This window comes from Macrobrachium rosenbergii, chromosome 15, assembly GCF_040412425.1.
Source record: "Macrobrachium rosenbergii isolate ZJJX-2024 chromosome 15, ASM4041242v1, whole genome shotgun sequence".
Classification (NCBI taxonomy): Eukaryota; Metazoa; Arthropoda; class Malacostraca; order Decapoda; family Palaemonidae; genus Macrobrachium; species Macrobrachium rosenbergii.
The window spans coordinates 19,160,500-19,177,601 of record NC_089755.1 but is presented as its reverse complement, the minus strand read 5'-3'; the positions used below and the strand labels follow the sequence as shown (position 1 = coordinate 19,177,601).

The window sequence follows — 17,102 nt, the reverse complement described above, 5'->3', positions numbered from 1 at the left end:
GACTTCTTCTTCGGCTGCGAAGCCTCGGAAGGAGAAGAAGAAGAGGCAGCAGACGAAGACGAAGATGACGACACTTTTCTAGACCTCTTCTTCGCCATCTTCTTCAGTATCGCCGTCAGGTCCCCAAACCAAGCAGGCGCAGCTGAAGACTCAGGAACAGGATGAGGGGCTGCAGCAGAAGGCACATCCTGGGTAGAGACCGCGGTGCTCAGGCCAGCACTTACCTGGGCGGGAGCAACCGTGTGTCGGCCAGGAATGAAAGTAGGCGGGGCCGGGAATGCAGGCACGGGTGGTGCGTGGGCAGCCAGGCTGGGCCGCACCAGAGTCGAAGGTATGGGGAGAAGAACAGACGAAGTGCCGGGCTGGATCAAGAAGCGAGGAGCCGGAACCATAGTCAAAATCGGGCCAGGGTCAGCAACGGGGGCAGGGACAGTCACATATGGAAGAGTTGACATCACCATGCAGGAGGGGCCCGGTTGCGTGCACGGGGCCAGGAACCCAGGAGGCAGCGGTACTGCATGATGCACGGCAGGGGCAGCCGAGACCTGGGTATCCAGGTGCAAAGCTACTGACACTGGAAGCTTAGCGAACCCTGACATGGTGACCGAGGTTGTGGTGATTGTCGCTGCAGAGTGAGTGGTCACTGGAGCGCTGGACAGATGTGACACCAGTCCCTCCAGTGATGGTACGCCAGGTAGGCCCAGGTGTAGCCAGGTTGATGAGATGTCCGTTGCCTGGCTATCCAGCCCAAGACCTGAAGCAAAAGTTGGGTTAGGTTGGGAAGCCTCTACCCACTCTGGAGGAAAAAATTCCCCTCCAGAATGGGAAGAGACCCACGAGAGGATGTCTCGGTCCACCTCTCCCCCAACCGATGAAACGAATGAGGAAGGGGGGAGTCCTCACCAAAGGAGAGGAGCAAGCAAGGGGAAGCTTGCCGGGAGGGTGAAACAAACCCGACACATTCGCCACCACTGAGTCAAGATGGGAGAAAGGCTGAGGTGTTTCGGATCGGACGATTCCTTGGTAGGCTTAAGACGGTAACATCTCCTCCCCTCAAACCTCCTCCATTGCTTGGGGGACCAAAGAGCAACACTCACTAAGAGGAGCGTCGCGCGAACACACACGCCCCCTGCAAGATGGGCAGAGAGCGTGTGGGTCCGCGTATACGCTGGACCTAAATGAATTGCATTTCTTGCCTCCCACCCCGGGACACACGCTGGGGATAGGAAGGCTTAGAAGGCTTGTCCATAATGATTAGCAAGAAAAATAACAAAGATTTCCCACCAAAATTAGAAGAAATAAGCAGTCAGGCAGAGAGCGTGAAGAACAACATCCGCACGCTACGATGGCCAAAAGCAAATTGGAATGTTTACATCCGGGCAGGCAGTAACCCCCGCCTCCTGGACAGTAGTCAACTGCCTAACCACCTTGTTTGATGTTCAACGGCTGTTTTCCAGCCTACGCCTGAAAGTAATCCTAATGTAAAGGACCGAGGGTTTGTATACTGTGTCGGAACAAAGTAACGTTTGGGTGTTTTCTCATTGCCTGTGGTCTACCCGACCCATAACCCTGCATTCCCATCGGGTTCCCTGGCTTGTTGGATGAACTTCAGTGGTTACTTACAGGTTAATTACAGTCGAGCAACAAAAATTGAAGGTAAAATAACAATTTTTAAAGTAAATTGTATTTTTCCTAACTATACAAACCCGAGGTCCTTTACATTAGGGATTACTTTCAGGCATAGGCTGGAAACGGCCGTTGAACTTCAAAAAAGGTGGTTAGGCAGTTAACTACTGTCCGGGAGGCGGGAGTACCGCCTGCCCGAATGTAAACATTCCAATTTGCCTTTCGGCCCAGGTATCAGACTGATGGGTAGCATGAGGTGGGCATAAAGTGTAAAGGACCTTGGGTTTGTATAGTTAGGAAAAATAACAATTTTTGAAAGTAAATTGTATTTTCCTAACTATACAAATGAGGTCCTTTACATTAGGAGATACTTTCAGGCGTAGGCTGGAAAACGGCCGTTGAACTTCAACAAGGTGGTTAGGCAGTTACTGTCCGGGAGGGCTGGAGCACCGCCTGCCCGGATGTAAACATTCCAATTTGCCTTTCGGCCCATGTACAGATTGAGGGTGGCATGAGGTGGGCATAATTGTAAAGGACCTCAGGTTTGTATAGTTAGGAAAAATACAATTTACTTTCAAAAATTGTTATTTGTTCCGACACAATATACAAACCCTCGGTCCTTTACATTTTGGAGACTTACTGATTGGAGGGAGGAATCTGAAAAAGTCTCTCTGAACTGACTGGAGTTCACCACCTTGTCTTCCCTTCCTGGTCAAGAGCAAGGAAGGAAAAATCACCTCTGACAAAAGATCGGGTTGTAAGAAACGCAAGATCTATGTCAGACTTCTGGGACCCTTTGCATGAAAGAGGGAAACGTCAGTTCATGCAAAGTAGGCTAGGAAGAATTGACGTCGGATGACAATAAAGGCAAATACAAGCATTGGGTTTGTCTCAAAGTCATTTACTCTTTCCTCCTTGCAAGAGAAAGGAGTGGGGTTGCTTCTATAACCTGAAAAGGAATAGAATGGAAGCTCCCGTTATGTGCTTACCTGCCTCGATCGCCTGGTCCAGCTTGTAACGGCACGTCCGCTCCTGCCCGTGGGAAGAGAGCTTAGGATAGGGAGAAAGGAAAAGAGGCCAGTCACTCAACAAACATCTCCCCAATCCTTACCGTACAACATAGGCAAGATGCAACCTGTCCCGTTAGGGGAGCTGGATAAGCTACACAACTTGTTGAGCAGCCACCACAGGACCCAAGGAAAAAGTGTCCAAGGACTTGTGTGCAACATCCCGGAGGTAGAAGGAAGTGAAGGTAGTCTGTCGGGACCACACACCTGCCTTCAGTACCTGTGGTACCGACATATTCTTCCGGAATGCGAGGATGGACCAATGCTGCGGACCTCGTGAGCTCTCGGACAAAGCGTACCAGTGTCGTCTTCTCCTGCAGCAGAGCACGCTCTCCTTATTGTCTCTGAAGCCAAAAAGAGATGGTGTTCTTGGACACTTCTTTCTTGGTCGAGCCGGTGCTAACGAAGAGTCGTCGACACTCAGGCCGGAGGTGCCGAGTCTGCTTCAGATAGCACCGCAGCACCCTAACAGGACACAGTAGCATCTCGCCTGGATCATTATCTACGAAGTCCTCTAGGGAGGGGATCGTGAAGGACTCGAACCGTGCATCAGGGACCGAAGGATTCTGAGTCTTCGCTACGAAATCCGGGATGAAATCAAAGCGTAACTGATCCCCATCCTTGAGTGTTTTACATCAAAGGAAAGTCCATGAAGTTCGCCAACTCTCTTCGCCGACGCCAGGGCAAGCAAGAAAATGGTCTTGAGGTCAGATCCCTGTCTGACGACTCTCTTAAAGGCTCGTAAGGTGCACGAGTCAGGCTCCTTAGAACGAGAGTCACATCCCACGCAGGGGGCCTGAGATCCTGGGTGGGCAAGACCGTTCAAGCTTCTCATGAGTAGAGAAATCTCGAAAGAGGAAGAGATGTCTACTCCTTTCAGCCTCAAGACTAGGCCGAGTGATGCGCGGTAGCCTTTACTGCTGAAATGGAGAGAAGCTTCTCTCGCGAAGGAAGACGAGGAAGTCCGCGACCTGCTGAACAGTAGCTCTGACCGGAGAGATACCCCTTCGACGACACCAACCACAGAAGACGGACCACTTTCCCTGGTATACCGCTGCGGAGGATCTTCTGAGGTATCCTGCCATCTCTGTTGCTGCTTGTGCGCGAAAAAGCCTCGCTCGCAAGAGATGGTGGATAACCTCCAGCCGTGAAGACACAGGGAATGCACTGCCAGGTGGAACCGCTGTGCGTGAGGTTGGCGCAGAAGGTTGGGCCAGGGGAATCTCTCGGTGCCTCGGAGAGGAGAGCTAGCAGGTCCGGGTACCAATTGGCCTGTGGCCATTTGGGTGCCACCAGAGTCATTCTGAGATTCGGGGTGATCATCACTCGGCTGATCACCCGCGAATCAGACAGAATGGAGGAAAGGCGCACGTGTCGAGGTTGTCCCACGGGTGTTGGAATGCGTCCTCCACAGTGGCCCATGGGTCCGCACGACAGAACAGAAGACCTGAAGTTTTCTGTTGTGCGGGTGGCGAACAGATCTATCACTGGACGCCCCCACAGGTCGAACAGCCTTTCCGCTACTTCCTGATGGAGGGACCATTCGGTCCCTACCACCTGGCTCTGGCGGCTGAGCTTGTCCGCCACTACATTCCTCTTGCCTGGAATGTATCTGGCTGACAGCTCTACCGAGTGAGCTACTGCCCACTCGTGCACCTGCATTGCCAACTGATGAAGCTGATGGGACACCAGTCCCCCCTGCTTGTTGACATATGCCACTACCGTGGTATTGTCGCTCATCAATACCACGGAGTGTCCCATCACTCAATCCCAGAACTCCTGGAGAGCCAGGAAGGCCGCCTTGAGCTCCAGGATATTGATGTGAAGGTGCTTGTCGTCTCTCGGTGCCACACTCCCGAAGTCAGCAACTCCTCCAGGTGTGCGCCCCATCCCTCGGTCGATGCGTCCGAGAACAGAAGCATGTCCGGGGGGAGTATGCAGGGATACTCCTATTAAGAGGTTCCTGTCGTCCAACCACCAGTGGAGGTCCTTTCTCACTTCCTCGGAAAGAGGAATGAGGAAGGACTGGGGGGTCTCAGGACTGGGACCAGAGCTCCTTTAGTCTCCACTGGAGAGACCGCAAGTAAAGACGCCGTGAGGAACTAGCTTTTCTAATGACGACAGGTGACCGATGACGACTTGCCATTGCCGAGCTTGTTGCTCCTGTCGAGACAGGAACAACTGTGCTGCCTCCTTGAACTTGCTGATACGAGAGTCCGAGGGAAAGACTTTTGCTGCCACCGTGTCTATCAGCATGCCCAGGTATTTCGTCCTCTGCTTGGGGTGAGATCTGACTTCTCCAGATTTACCACGATCCCTAGATCCCGGCAAAACTCGAGGAGACGATCCTGTCCTGTAGTAGAACAGAGCTGCCAGGACTAGCCAGTCGTCGAGATACCTCAGAGAAGGCGTATCCCGTGCGAGTGGGCCCAAGCTGACACAAGAGAGGATACTCGTGAACACCTGGGGAGCGGTCGAGAGCCGAAGCAAAGTGCCCTGAATTGGAAGACCGACTCCCGAGGACAAAGCGGAGGTACTTGCGAGAGAGGACGGATGGATGGGTATCTGGAAATACGATCCTTCAAGTCCACCGTAAGCATGAAATCGTTCTCCTGATGGAGGCCAGCACAGTTTGCACTGTTTCCATCGGAACCGAGTCTGGCGAACGAAAGCGGTTCATGGGAGAGAGGTCTATGACCGGTCTCCATCCCCCTGAGGCTTTCTCTACGAGAAAGATGCGGCTGTAAAAGCCTGGAGACTGGTCCGACACGACTTCTACAGCACCCTTGCTCAGCATGGCTTCCACTTCTTGCTGTAGTGCGATGTCCTTCAACGAACCTGGAAGATATGTTTGGAGATGGACCGGAGAGTAGGTGAGGGGAGGCCGAGACTCGAAGGGTAGTAGATATCCCTCCTGAAGGACATCCATTATCCAGGTCTCGGCTCCGTGTCGCTGCCAAGTTGCCCAATGGCTCGACAGGCAGCCCCCCACATTCGGCAGCTTTTGGGGGGGAACGCCGCCGCTAGCGTTTCCCCTTCTTCTTCTTACCCTTGCCCCTTTACCGGCTTGGAAAGTGGGCTGAAAAGGGGAGGAGGGACCCCCTTCTCGGGGCAGAAGAAGGCTGGGTGTTTCCTGGGACCCCTTCGAGACTGGGACTTCTTAGGGGCCGAGGAAGTGCCAGCCTGGCCCGAAGACCTGGCCGCAGTGGGGTGCGAAGACCCGGAGGTCTTGGCCACTGCCTGATGAACAAGCCGGTCGCTGTCATCGGCACGGCGCTTGTCCACCTTGGCGTCCACCAACTCTCTAGGGAAGAGAGGAGGAAACCCAGCAACGGTCCATTCCGAAGGGCAATAGCTGACTGGGACCTACAGACCTGGCAAGCGAGAGAGAATGGCATCCCTTCGCTTTAGCACAAGGTTTGCCCACAGGCTTGCAGTCTGGTGGGCGAGGTAGGAAATAGCCCTACCTCCAGACTGGCACAGTCTCCCAAAGGCGGAGTCCTCCCCAGGTACAGTAGCGCCTGAGGAAGCAGCTACCTTCGATACTGTGAATGACCACAGATCGAGCCAGGAGACTGCTTGGAAGGCCGCCATGGCGGTGGCTTCCAGGGTTGCAACTTCTTGCTGAGAGAGGAGATACTCTCTGCAGTCACTTGCTGCAACGACAGACCTGGATCCAAACGAGTCAGGTCCGGGTCAACCTGTTTGGTCAGAAACGCTTCTGACGAGGACAGAGGAGGAGGAGGAAGAAGCTTGTCCGAGCGGCTCGAACGAAGCGAACTGTCTTGCCCAGAAACAAGACTGTTCACCTGGTCGAGTACTCCCTCGGCAAGCACGGACCACGGCAGCCCTACCGAAGCCTTGGGTTCCTTCTTGGGTCCCCAGAAGGATTCGAGGCGCGACGGACGATCCACAGATGAGGCTGTGGTCCCTTCCCCGAGGTCATTGTGCTGACGAATCAGCGCGATAACCTCTGCAAAAGTCCTCTGTATTTCGGGGGTGTCCACATCCTGGGGCAGAGGGCCCTCGAGTCCCTCCAGAGTGCGGTCCTCCCGAACTACTCTCCCTGCAGGAGGGAGAACCTCGGCAGACCCCCGTGGATCTTCCTGAACTATGCGGTGGTAGGACCTGGTCGAGCCAAGAACCGAGCCAGGTACGTACCCCCACGCAGTAGAACTCTGAGGAGAACACTCCCCAGAGCTCCTCCTCTCTGACTCACGCCCCCTGGAAGGAACCGAAGGGGCGGAGGGGACAGGTGAGGAAGATCGGGCGCTCTCACTGGCTTTACTGGCAGAACCAGCAGAGGCAGTGGGCCGAGAGTGGTCACCAACCTGCGGTGATGGCAGGCCCGGTCGAGGAGACTGCTTCAGCCCAGGTGAAGCGATCTCCCGAGAGAGGCGGAGCGGCTCGCAGAGCCGAGCCGGCGACCTCGCCTCCCCCGAGCCAGGCTGGCCGCGTGGACGTGGTCGGGGACTGGGAGGAGTCGAACGCGCGGCTGACTGGCGTGAGCTTGCGCTGTCCTCTGGACGCACCCCAGTCTTCTTCGAAGCAGGAGCCTCTCGGGAAGACTGAGTAGGGGACTTCTTCCCTACCTCTCCTTGCGTTCGGGCCCGGCTGGGCTGAAGCACTATCCCGGGAACCTGACTTGGCACCTGAAGGAGTGCCAGCAGGAAGTGACGGAGCACCTGCATGCTCCGGCTCTTTCTCTCGCCCCATGCCCTGGTCTGTACGGTGAGAAGTTTCTCCCGTATCATACTGGGGTACCCGGGTCTCCTTGGGGACCCGGGTACTTGGAGCAACTCGCGAACGAGTGTCCGACGCGGATTCGCTGGCCTTAGATGCAGGAAGTCTCTTAGGCGCTGCGGGGGGGAGTGCCGACCTTGGTCTGCACGCCCTTGGCTCCCGGTGCCACTGGCCCGGAGGCCGGGGCAGTGGTTCCCTGATCCGAGGATTGGGAAGAGCCGACGAGAGATCCCACTGCCTTCCCTGTGGAAGGAGGCAGACCCTTAGAAGTCTCGGTGCGAGATTTCTTAGGGGAGAGGCAGACTTCTTCTTCCTCGGCTGCGAAGCCTCGGAAGGAGAAGCGGAAGAAGCAGCAGACGAAGACGACGATGATGACGAAGATGAAGATGAAGACGACGACACCTTCCTAGACCTCTTCTTCTTCTTCTTCTTTATCATCTGCTTCAGGAACGCTGTCAGGTCCCCAAGCCAGGAAAGCGAGGCCGCACACTCAGGAACAGCAGGAGGGGCTGCAGCAGAAGGCACATCCCGGGCAACGACTGCGGAGCTCGGGCCAGCATTTGCCTGGGTAGAGAGAGCCGCGCGTCGGCCAGGAACAAAAGTGGGCGGGGCCGGGAATGCAGGCGCCGCCCCTCCCGCATGAAGATTCAAGTCGGGCCGTGCCAGGGTCGATGGAATGGGGATGGAAGCAGACGAAGGGCCGGGCTGGAAGGTCAGACGAGGAACAGCATTCGAAGACAGGCCAGGGTCAGCAACAGGGGCAGCGACAATCACATAAGGATAAGATGACATCACCATGTAGGCGGGGCCAGCACGCGTGAATGGAGCCAGGAAGCCGGGAGGCAGCGGAACAGCGTGCTGCACCGCAGGTGACGCCAACACTTGGGTGTCCAGATGCGATGCAACTGACACCGGCATCTGGGCAAACCTCGAATAGGTGACGGATGTAGTGGTGACTGTCGTTGCCGAGTGGGTCGTGACTGGAGCGGGGTCAGGGAAGCCAATCCCTCCAGTGACGAGCCAGGTAGGCCCAGGTGTAGTCAGGATGAGCTTGTCTGGCTATCCAGTCCGGAACCTGAAGCAAAAGTCAGGTCAATACATGAAGCCTCCACTCGCTCCGGAGGAAAAAACTCCCCTCTGGAACGGGAAGAGACCTCAGAGAGGATGTCGCGGTCCAACTCTCCCGCGTGCCCTTCCACAAACGATGAAACGTAAGAAGAAGGGGAGGGGGTCCTCACCCGAGGGAGAGGGAGCAAGCAGGGGAAGTTTGCCAGGAGGGAGAAACGAGCCTGACACATGCCGCCAACCAATGGAGTCGCCGAGGGCGTATTTCCCGGACGACTCCTTGGTAGGCTTACGGTAACGTCTCCTCCTTCGAACTTGCCCCATTGCTCGGAGGACCACGAACAACACTCACTATAGGGATCGTCGCTTGAACACACACGTCCCCTGCAAGATGTACAGAGGGTGTGTGGGTCCACGTCGACTCGAGATCTAAATGAGTTACATGGTAGATCTAAGCCGGCTGTCCGCGGTGGGCTAGGTTATGGCAGTTGACATTTTTCTATAGAACTTTACTTGCTGAACAAGAATTTAAAGTAATATTTTGTCGGTCGGCTGTAATTAAGCTGTAAATTACCTTAGAACTGTAGCCGACGGCAAGGGGGACCGGTTGGGAATCTGGGTCCTGGGTGGGTAAAACACTTTCGAGAATAGGCTAGCTCACGGTGAGGGGGACCCGTTGGGAACCCGGGGTTCTGGGTGGGGTAAATAACTTGGGAAAAGGTTTGGAACACGAAAAACAAGCATAAAAATAAGGGGGAATAAATGGATAGCGCGAGCCGTTACAAAGGTACTTTTCCCATATCACTACTACTGCCGATTCCAGGCCATGTCACGCATGCGCAGTCTTACAGGGGAGCTTTCAGTTCATCCAATGCCTCCAACTGAGAGTGTAGTTGGTGGGTTTTTTGGCGGGTGGCTGTACCCAACCAATCACGTTTCAATGTTACCCCAACATTACGTTTCACCCAGGTGGAGAATTTGGGGGATACATAAACTCAGTTACATGTATTCCTTTTGCTCAACTGTTTTATAACCGTTTCCTATTCGTTGTAGCTTGTGCCTACAACCTTCTTCCAGTACTTTTCCGTTCACAAATATATTGACGTCTCTTCGCAACATGATTTAACCATAAATAACTTACAAAATTACTTTACATTTGTCCGCAGATACCTGAAGCATGTGTATGGGGTAGGAGGAGAAGGGTCTTGCAGGACGTTTCGCTACCACTTTCTCTCAGTGACGTTAACAGAAACTTTTTTTTTTACATATTTTGTAAGCCCTGTGGTTGGCGCGCGCAGCGCAATATTACCGCTTGCCAGAGCATACGAACCTGCCAGATTATTTTAAAAAATGCGGATAAGGCGCGCAGCGCCGTTCCGTCACCCCAAAAGTGAAAGCAGAAATACACTTTTAGCCCCCCCAACTTCATCCTTCCTACCCTGTTCCGGTGCAGTTCACCGGCACAGTTCACTCATTCTTCAACCCAGCATGATGGCGGACGTCATCCCCAGAACCTCCCGCCCCTCTGAGCCTGTAACCAAGGGCAATTTGCCACTTACCTGTGTCAATTGCTACCTTAGTTATAAGGACTACATTGTACCGGGGACAACTATTGTATCTGATTGCTGGAGAGCTTATGACTGCCTGAAGGACGATAGGGTACGTATACTTAACCGTCAATCAATCCATGAACTTTGTGGACCCAGTAACTGGTGTGCATACAAATACTGTTGAGAGGAGGTGGAAGGAAATTCGTGAGACGACGCCTAGGTACCGCCGTAGGCAGTACAACTTCGTCGGGTACTTGGCAGTGGCCTATTTTAAAACCACTTTGATGACCCGAAGACGAGGCTCCACACGTTCGTAAAGGCGGCGGCTGAATTGTACCCTCCACCCCTTTAAGGTAAGGTTCCTAAACTATCCTTCTTTATTATTAGGTAGTAAGGTCACCTGTGTTTTGGTGCTATTAGGTTTTAGTGCTTTTCATGTAGGAGCGTTATTATTTTTTGGGTAACTGTCATTTACAGCCATGTTTCTACATAACAGTCCTATGTCACTTTACTAATTTGTACCTTTTGTGCAGTACCCCACCTTCACCCCCCCTAGTGGTTACGTAACCCAAGATGACGGATTTGTTTACCGTTTACGTTTCTTCGCCCTGATCGTAAGCAATGGATAGTGTGCAGTTGAGGTAGCCTGTGGCAGTTGACGTTTTTCAGTGTTGCTTTGCTTGCTTTGCATGAGTTTAGGGTAACACTTTGCCCGTCGGCTGCAGCTAAACTGTAATTTACCCTTGAGCTGTATGCGCCAGTGCAGGGGACCCACAGTACCGGTGTGCAGTCTTCAAGTGTCAATTACGCTTTAGTTACAGCCGACCGACAAAATTTTACTTGAAATTCTTGTTCAGCAGGTCAAGTTCTATAGAAAAACATCAACTCCCATAGGCTACCTCACCGCGGACAGCGGGTTTAGAATTACCGAGTTACATTTCATACCCCCTACCCCAGGGCACACACGCTGGGGATAGGGGGGTTTAGCTGATTTCTCCATGATAATGAAAAAAACAAGAATTTCCCACCAAAAGAGAAGAAGTATAGCTGTCAGGCAGAGAGCGTGAAGAACAACGTCCGCACACTACGACAGCCAAAAGCAAATTGGAATGTTTACATCCGGGCAGGCGGTACCCCTGCCTCCTGGACAGTAGTCAACTACCTAACCACCTTGTTTGAAGTTCAACGGCCGTTTCCCAGCCTACGCCTGAAAGTAATCCTAACGTAAAGGACCGAAGGTTTGTATACTGTGTCGGAACAAAGTAACGTTTGGGTGTTTTCTCATTGCCTGTGTTCTACCTGACCCATAACCCCACATTCCCATCGGGTCCCCTGGCCTTGTTGGATGAACTTCAGTGGTTACTTACAGGTTAATTACAGTCGAGCGACAAAAATTGAAGGTCAATCCATAATTAGCAACCAAAAACTGTAGAAAAAGCTAAGTGATGAGGCAGTCGCCGCAGCGCAGCTACTACTTAGTCATCCTAAACGAGGTATACAGTATTCAGTCGCATACGTACACCAAGCTACACTTACAGAATCGGGTAGCCTAGGTCTAGCCTATGATCGTAGGCGATCATACGCCTACCTGATTCTATATATACACATAGCCTACAGTATATACTTACATATACACTTATTCGACTAAGCAGGCCTCGTGTAAACTTTCATCACTGATAACTTAACGTAATTAAAACAATACGCCAATATTTTACCGCCAGTCTTTGACTTTGGTTACGGTTGTACAGAATGAATATTATTACTAGTAGTAATTGACAGATACGTTCAATGGAACGGCTCCCCAGTTCTTTCTATTTCCCCTTTACTTTAATACAATATGTATATATATATGTATATATATATATATATATATATATATATATATGTATATATATATGTATATATATATATATATATATATATATATATATATATATATATATATATATATAATATATATATATATATATAAAATGCCTTTCTATTTTCAGTCTCTACTTTCAACAGATGTTATAATAACTATCAATTTCTCTTTATCTTCTTTATGTGACTGATGTTGTTGATTCCCCGCACAACAATCATTTTTGATAATATATTTTGTCTAACATATTTTTATATGATCTATTTCTTACTGTAGTATTGTCTGTTGTCATAAGAAAATTACGGTTTTGATTTATTACTGTGAATTACCTTCTGTCAAGTAATCAGGTGGAGAAATAGTGATTGCATAGTCAAAGTGAACTGTATGCTTAATTTTGTTAGTTGGTTAAAAACCGCTAAAAGCCTTACATAACAACAACACAGTCCTTTGCGTTTTCTAAATCACGGGGCGATGTCTCTTAAACCAATTCAGTATTAACAAGGATAACACACTAATATCACAAATTTTTAAAGTAAATTGTATTTTTCCCAACTATACAAACCTGGGGTTCTTTACAGTAGGAATTACTTACGGCGAAGCTGGACACGGCCGTTAAACTCTTGAGCAAGGTGGTTAGGCAGTAACTACCGCCAGGCAGTCAGGAATACCCGCCTGACCGGATGTAAACATTCCAAATTTCCAGTTTGCCTTTCGGTCCAGGTTGAGGTTGAGGGGTGGCATGAGGTGGGCATAACATGTAATGTAAAGGACCTCAGGTTTGTACAGTAGGCCTATAGTTAGGAAAAATACAATTTACTTTCAAAAACCGTGATTTGTTCCGACACGATATACAAACCGTCGGTCCTTTACATTAGGAAGACTCACTGGTTGGAGGGAGGAATCTGAGTGAGTCTCCTGAAGTGATTTGATTTCTGCACACTTGGGCTACTCCTCCTGGTCTAAAGAGCGAGGAGGAGTACCATGCCTCTGATATACTGATCAGAGTGTAGGAACTGCAAGATCAAATGACAGATACTGGACCTTTTCGCATGAGTGAGGAAACGTAACTCATATGAAATGGGCTGGGAAGAATCTAGAGTCGGAGGCAGTAAGGAAAAGCGGAGGTAGGGTTTCCCTTATTGCCAGTCTCTCGGGAATTTCCTCCGCAGACATCACTGTATATTCGTTGTGCCAATAGACTGCACGATCAACCCAGGAACTACGAAAGTGACTTAAGCCCCATGCAAGGATAAACAAGTCATGTATCAGGATGTATCAGGTTTCTTCGATTTATTTACAAAAATAAAACCATCTCAACCATCACCCTTACATAACAATCACACAAACCCCCCAAAAAAAGGCAGTAACGAACTTACAATCTCCGCATCTGGAACACGAAACACGTGGGCTACACAATTGTCCTCAACGTCAAAGAAACCACTGGAATTTAACCACAATGAATACAACGTCACCGCAGTATGCAAACGCCTAAACAGTTACTCTTCCCAATCATTCTCACTACAATTACACAGGAGCACTCACAGTTGCTAACTTTACAAAACTTTTAGGAGCCCAACCCACACGTCTGTAATGAATGGGATTCATGGAATAACAAGGCAGAGACCAGCGCGCGATAGTCTCACTTTTCTGTCCAGGCGGTTGCTAATTGGGTTAACTCCAGGAGTGACCTCACTTGTAGTTACTCGGACATAAGGACCCCAAACTCACAACAAATCACTCAAACAAGCAACTAGACGAAACAACGTTGTATACTGCGGCTGTACGTGCATTTCAGCAAAATGTGTAATAACAATCGTGTTTATGACGTGCCTTGTCTAGTAAGTTCCCGCCATTCTGTCAGCCTCGTAGAATCGTCGGGAGTTCGAAGTGAAAAAATCATGTGCACTGAACTCTTTCGTGACATTTTCCACCCCCCAAAAATGTAGGAAGATTCAGGTGGAACGTACTAGTCAAGCAAACTGCAAGTGGACCATCCACCAGAATTAGTTGCGACCCAAACTTGTCCCCAACGCTACGAGATGAGGTCGGCTCGACGGCTCTCGACTACAGTACAATGACATGCAGAGTGATCACTCAAATGAAATTCAATATATACAATCAAAGAAAAATTCAGTAGTAGACATGTGTGTTACAATACAATGATCATAGTAACAAATATTGTGGACACAATGGGTGTCACTAGGAATGTAAATCAATGGAACATAGAAATCAATTCACTCAGCTAAGCAAACAATCCAAGTAGTACTCAATAGAACATGTAATTTTGCTAAAAACCGACTAATTAAAGTAAGAATTGCATCAATAAAGAATTAGTCCCAAGTCGACCAATGAAGGCAAACTTAGCAATAAGGTGATTACATACATGGAAATGAATCAACGCAATGCTCTCATCAAGGTATTGTTGACATGAATACATAGCAATGAGACATAAAAAAGCATCAATAATAAGCATGAGACATCAAAAAGCATCAATAATAAGCATGAGACATCAAAAAGCATCAATAATAAGCATGAGACATCAAAAAGCATCGACAATAAGCATAATACATATCAAAAGCGAGGCCTCAGTATATATGGCAACGTCAGTAGCAGTCAGTGATATAATACATGCAAGTTCAAATCTGTATAGCAACTCAATGGCCTAATGCACCTCATGCAATGGCAAGATTCGCAGCTATCAAATGCAATACATTTATTGTTTACCACTCGACCTTCGTATTTTGTTGTCTGTCGTACAATTAAGAGAGTTACTGCTCTGATTAGCAACGTACAGGTTGTGGTTTGTGCAACTTTGCATGCTTCATTCTGGTTCATACACTCACAATTGCTCCTGCGGAGTCTTGAGAGGAATCGTCTCTCGTTCCTCTGGTTGATGTTGAGGTACAATCAGATAATCACACTTCCTTCATTACTGTGGATACCCCTAGTAACCGCTCCTGTAGCATACTGAAGCACACCCACCTACGACCCTACACCTTCAAATCCCTTCCCAACTTCCACACTTTACAGTTTGCCTCGGGTTACGATGCCAACTATTACACAGTTCCATCTCGAATCCACTCTGCCATTCTCCGTCTCTGCTCAGTAGCAGCTCTTCTTCTCGACCTCGATGTAGTCTGTTCCAACACTTCATTCTGATCCTGCCTATCGTCACCTTCATCCCTCTCGATCATCGATCTCGAGTCCATCAATCTGGTGTGTGATATTACCTATCTCACTGCCATTATCACTATTGTCGGGAATTTCCTCGACAAACGGCGCTGTGATATCGTAGCGCTGATAGACCGCTATCAACCCACGATCTTTGGAAGTGACTTAGCCCCTGCGTAAGGATAAGAGAGTCATGTATCAGAATTTTACAATTTATTTACAAAAATAAAACCCAATCATCACCCTCACGCAACAAACACACAAGGCCTTCAACAAAAGCACAACCAACTCACAGCCTCCTTCAAAAAAAAAAAAAGGGCAATACACTAACAAACCTACAATCCACGTGCCTTCAACAAAAAACACGTAGGCCACACGACTGCCTTCAACTTCAAAATCACTGAAAGTCAACTACAACTAATAAAACGCCACATTACCACTGCAGCACACAACGCCCAAACAGTTACTTTCATACAATCACTCATTTCAAGCTACAACCACGTAAGCGCACTCACAGTTCCAGACTTCACACCAGCCTTCGGGAGCACAAAAAGTTCACGTCTATTCCTAATGGGATATCTGGATTGACAAGGGCGATATAATCGCGCGAAACCTGACTTCTGTGTCCAGGCAGCTGCCAACTAGGATAACCCATTTCTAGCTACTCGGGCTTAAGGACCCCAAACTCACAACAATTCACTCAAACAAACAACCAGACAAAACATGACGTTGCATACCACGGCAGTACATGCATTTGAACAAAATTTGCAATAACAGTCGCGTTTATTACATCCCTTGACTAATACTATCCCACCATCCTGCAAACCCCGTGGAATCGGCGGGAGTTTGAAGGGAGAAAATTCCGTGCACTGAATTTTTTCGAGACAACTATCATCACTCTGCTCTCTTACCTGCATTCCAGTACCTTCTTCTTTGTCGGCCTCGTGCTCACTCAGCTTGAGAGGCACGAGGTGTTTGACAGATCTATGGTACTATTCTCCTTCAAACAGAACTTTCACAGAACGTATCACCCCTTTCTCATCAGGATAAATCTCCACTATTCATCCCAGGGGCCACTGACTTCTCTTGCTGTTATTGGCCTTTACCAGCACAATGTCTCCGACGTGCAGCGGAGTTGGCATACCTTCTTTGCAATCGTGTCTCTCTTGAAGAGACTTCAAATACCCGTCCTATAGAGGGTCTTGAACCTCTCCAGAGTCTCTGTTAGACGGAAGTATTCGTGACGAAGCTGTCGGGCGGTTAATGTGGCATACATTTCTTTGTGAGGCACTACAGGAGGCAACAGGCAAATCACATCGCCCTGGGTGAGATGCGAGGGTGTCAGGACCTCATTTTCCCTGATGTCGCCAGCGTACATCAGCAGTCTGTTATTAATCACCGCCTCGGCTTCCTTGATGAGGGTCCTCAACTGCTCCTCTAAGAAGATGGCACGTCGCAACGTCGTGGCAAGGGTCCTCTTGACTACTCCCACCATCCTCTCAAAGAAACCCCCCCTTCCAGGGAAATCGTGAGGTCTGAAATGTCCATCGAATCCTGCGCTCACACAGGAATTGTTGAGTGACGTCCTCCTCGTATACCTCATGCAGGAACGTGCTGGCTGCTCTGAACACCATGGCGTTGTCGCTGTATATCCACGATGGAGTGCCATGGGTTGCAGCGAATCTTTGGAGTACTAATACAAAGGTGTCTGCGTCCAGCCTGCTGCAGTAGTCAATGTATACTGCACGGCTGGCCAGACAGGTGATGATGAGGAGGTGTCCTACCACCCCTGTAAACTTCAAAGGGCCCGTGTGGTCTACTCCCACTTTCTCAAATGGGCGAAGTAGTCAAACTCGGTCGGCTGGGAGTGGAGGAGGCCGCGGTCGTCGTAGAAGAGGCTTGAAGGCGATATTACAAGCTCTGCACCTTCCTACTATGCTCTTGGTCAATTATCTCAAACTTGACGTCCAACATTCCTGCCGGTAAATGGTCATTAGTATAATTGCATCACAGTGCATG

General features: G+C 49.8%; 1 protein-coding gene across 1 annotated transcript in view; it reads right to left on the bottom strand.

Moving 5' to 3' along the window:
• LOC136846452 (aminopeptidase O-like) overlaps window positions 1-11,815 on the bottom strand; it is a 130,532-nt gene extending 118,717 nt beyond the window's left edge. The window contains exon 1 of the mRNA XM_067117227.1: window positions 11,680-11,815. The gene's annotated coding sequence lies outside the window, so the exon portion shown is untranslated. The remainder of the gene's footprint in view (window positions 1-11,679) is intronic.
• Window positions 11,816-17,102: the final 5,287 nt, after the last annotated feature.